This window comes from Vigna unguiculata, chromosome 4 (assembly GCF_037176805.1).
Source record: "Vigna unguiculata cultivar grain cowpea cultivar isolate G323 ecotype 2 chromosome 4, ASM3717680v1, whole genome shotgun sequence".
In the NCBI taxonomy this organism is placed as follows: domain Eukaryota; kingdom Viridiplantae; phylum Streptophyta; class Magnoliopsida; order Fabales; family Fabaceae; genus Vigna; species Vigna unguiculata.
The window spans coordinates 10,215,153-10,219,238 of NC_140795.1; the positions used below are offsets into that span (position 1 = coordinate 10,215,153).

Below are 4,086 nucleotides of genomic sequence, written 5' to 3' on the forward strand. Positions count from 1 at the left end.
CTCATGTTTTCTTTTCTTCTGCTTATTCTTCGTGAGTCCAACTAGAGTTCTCTTAGTAACCTCGTCTTTGGTTCTGATGTTAGCATTTCCAGCTCGTAACTCTATTCCAAGAGTTGTGGTAACCCTATGTTAAGTGCTTGTGCTTTCTGCTAGCATCTGTTCAGGTAAAGGAAGCTAGGGTTTTCACATTTTTGTAATATGTTGATATTTGGCTACTGTTTCCTGATTTAAAATGCTAGATTGATGTTTATACTTGGACGAGATTGAATTGGTTGTGGCTCTGTACTGTTTTCTTGGTGCTATCTTGGCCTGTTTGTGCGAACAGTGGAGAACCTGATATTCTCGCCCAAGTGAGCTGCTCTCGCCTAAACGAGAGTACCTGGAACCCTCCCAGGTTTTGGCTCGCATTGTCGCTCAGGCGACGAGCTCACGTTTTGAGCAAGAAAACATCTTGCTTAGGCGAAGAGGTCACGCCTAAGCGAAAACACGTGAGAACCTCACTATTCCACTGCTCGAGCTCTCGCTAGGCGGAAGGAGCTCGCTTGAGCGAGAGACTCCTCTCGCTTGAGCAAGGGCTTCCAGCCTAAGCGAGAACTGGGTGAGGACATGATCAAATGTTGTTTTCTCCTCTGTTCTTTGTTGATGGTCACATGTTTGATTGAATTACTATGTTGAAGCATGATTGGGTGTTTATGCATGTATTAGATGGTTTATGGGCTGGATTTGATGAGTTTGGTATGATCTTTCGTATGGAACATGATTGGATGGTTAGTTATGTATATTGGCATGGGATTGGTATGCATGATAATTCTATGTTGGGTGGGTGATGCATGATTATGGTATGGTCAGGATGTAATTCCACGAAGGTTTCGTGGTGGTGCCTCATGGTCAAGACGTAATTCCATGACTCTTTTGGTGGGAACTCATGGTGGTGCCTCATGGTTTAGGACGTAATTTCATGAAGGGTGAGATCTCATGGTGGTGCCTCATGGTTTAGGACGTAATTCCATGACCCTCTTGGTAAGGTTTCGTGGTGGTGCCTCATTATATGTATCCGGATATTTGAGTCTCAAAGTCTTGCTTTGTTGCTACCACATTCTTGGTTGATTTCTGAATTCTTGACCTTTAAATGGCATGCTCAATTGTATGTTCAAAACCTTTTTACTCTAGCTTACCCTTTCTGTTTGCTTGTGTGTCTCATGTGTGGGTTTCTCCTTTTGCGATGATCATCAATTAATTGATGTGAAAAGATGTGGGAAATCCTGGTGATTGTAGTGACGACGGGGATGCTGCGGCTTAGTTAGACATGGTTTAGTGTTGGGCCGTTGTCGAGCCCACGTTGAAGAGTTATTATTATACTGTAATCCCTTGCTCATGAGCAAGCTTTTGGTCGTCTGTTGATACTCTTGTATTTGGTTCCTGTCATCATGTAGTGCCTCGTTTTTCTTCTGGTATATTGGGGTGACTGTATTATCTTTTATACTTTAAATGTTGTACCCTTGGATATTATAAGATGTACGATGTTTTATTTGAATATATTTACCTATTAAAATGGGACATTACAAATTATGTTTAATTCCATAAAATATTTTCTTTTATAATTCCATTCATTTCAAATAGAATTTGCATTTCTTATTGGATCAAATTATCTAACTTCATTATTATATGTTATAGATTTGACTTGATGATTGTAAGACTCAGGGAAAAAACTTTAATTTATATGAAATTATAAGGTTGGTCTAAAAAAATTAGAATAAAGAGATACTATGAAATATATGATTGATAGATTAGAGTTGTTGTTCTATTTATTTTATTTGTTTATTTAATTATGGCACGCGGAATATTAATTTGTGGTGTGTGTTATATTAAGGGAAAATGTGTAGCTTGAAGGTTGGTGGTGATTGTTGCAGGTTAGAGAGTAGACACTAGTTTGAATTTTAGATGGTTTTAAAAAGGATAGTGATACTTTAGCATCTTGAATTTAACCTGCTTATGTGTCACGTGATTTGGAATTAGGATTTTGATTTTTTACATTTTTTAAACCATTTTGACATGGCATTAGACGAACTCAAAAGAGACGCGCGTGTGAAAGAAAGAAAAGAAATGGTTTGAAAGAAAGATAGGTTTGGAAATGAAAGGGCTGGGAGAAAAAAAGAAGGGCTAGGTTGAAAGGAGGGTTTACAACGTTCTTTGTTCCTTCGTTTGAAAGAAGAAAGGTTTATCGCCAACCTTTTATGCTTTTGCATCCATTTTTTTCTCTTTCGTCTTTGCTCAATGCTTACCCACATAAACCATTTAAATTTTTTGTTTGGTGACAATAGAAGCGACAATTGTAAGTGGGATTCCTCTCTTCTTCATTTCCAAAAGCAACAAACAAGATCTCTCATATTTCGATCCTCCGAATCTCTCTCCTTTTCTCCACCAATGATGTTCTCTTACCGGAAATGGGTGCTTAGAAGCTGCACGTGCTCGTTGATGACAACCACGTCGACCACAAGGTTATTGAGCAGTTGCTCAAAATCTCATCTTGCAAAGGTAAGAACTAAAGATGAAGAATTTTGGTTGAAAGATAAGTAGTATTTCGAAGAGGGTGTGTGAACTGAACCTTTGGCAAACATTTGAACTGGATTTTGATGGAGGTGAGTTTCTAAAATATGGGTAAAGTTGATTCTAATGGATTTTGTTTATTTATTTTTTATTTTAGGATAAAAGATAAAGTGTGGGTATAAGGAGTTTGGGCTTAGCACTATTTATGAAATTTAGGATAAAAGATGAAGTTTTTTTTTTTTGGTTCAGTACAAGAGAGATTCAGATTCGTGTGTGGAGCCCTTATGCTAAATTAATTGCTATTCTTGTAAGTTTGCTAGTCCTTTGATACATGATCGTATATATTCTATGAATGACCAACTTTACATTCTAAGTAGAAATCTTTCAAGTCATATTCATCTTTCTTGTACATATATGTATTTTCTATTTCAGACATCTTCCTTCTTCCATCATATTTTCAAAGTCCAGTTTTCAGATAAAAAAATACACATCGGTGGTAGACAACCCTCTGCTTTGTGCCTAACTATCATTTCTCTTTTGCTCATAGAACAAGTTCCTTTTGTAGTAAAGGATTTGTTTGTGTAAGTTTCCTACTTGTTTTTATTTTATAATTTTCCTCATGTATAAGAGATAGATCAATTTGATTGAATAAAACTATTAAATTACTACTAGTGTGGTTTGTGGAATGTGAATTGGATATTATTCTTTCTTAGTAATTAAAAATGGTATATAGTCCATTTTACGCAATAACAAAGGTATGTTGATTAGTTTCTGATAGTTCAAATCGAGTTTAATGTCTCCCTTGATGGATAAGATATGAAAAGAGAAGTAAAGAGTTTATTAATATGTAAATAAAGAGTGAGTTTAATGTCTGCCTGATGGATAGGATATGAAGAGAGAAGTAGAGTTTATTAATATGTAAATAAAAAGTAGAAGTATTATCTTAGCTCCAAAATATGCCACTTGTAAAGTCTGAATGCATTTGATTGTGTAACAGTTAATGTCATTGTAAAGCTTCCTTGTTGTCAATAAAATATGATACTTATGATGAATTGATTTGTATGTACATTTGTTTTGTGAAAAAAGTTACCTATAAGGAGATTTTTTATCTGTATTTTTGAACCTGCTGGCATGGTGAAAAATGTGGGAGTAACCATTTACTATTATAAGAACTACTTAATTGAATGAGCATGATCTTGTGTACCAAAATTTACAACCAAAAAGACATATATTTGTACACAAAAAGATATTTACGTTTGTCAGTGATAACATGGTATTGTTTTAGCCGTCAATGGTGGTTTTGTAGTACTAGTTGTTAGTTTTGAAATGGTGATTTAAGCCAAGAAGGGGGGGGGGGGGGTTGAATTGGGTATTTAAAACTTTTTCAAAAGTGTAAAAATCTTTTCAATTGAATCAAATAGACTGGAAAATTAGGATGTGTAACATCCTAGGCAGATATTACTTAATAAAAGAATTTATATTTGAAAATAAAATTCCAAAAACATAATTATTATTCCCAAAATGCGGGAAAATTTAAAA

At 35.2% G+C, this 4,086-nt stretch overlaps 1 long non-coding RNA gene across 1 annotated transcript; it reads left to right on the plus strand.

Annotated features, from left to right (window-relative positions):
* The first annotated feature begins 2,043 nt into the window (after window positions 1–2,043).
* On the plus strand, window positions 2,044–3,705 carry LOC114182733 (uncharacterized). Its single transcript, XR_003604180.2, has 3 exons — window positions 2,044–2,216; window positions 2,322–2,639; window positions 2,797–3,705. It is a non-coding gene; the product is annotated as an uncharacterized LOC114182733 (long non-coding RNA).
* The last annotated feature ends 381 nt before the right edge of the window (window positions 3,706–4,086 follow it).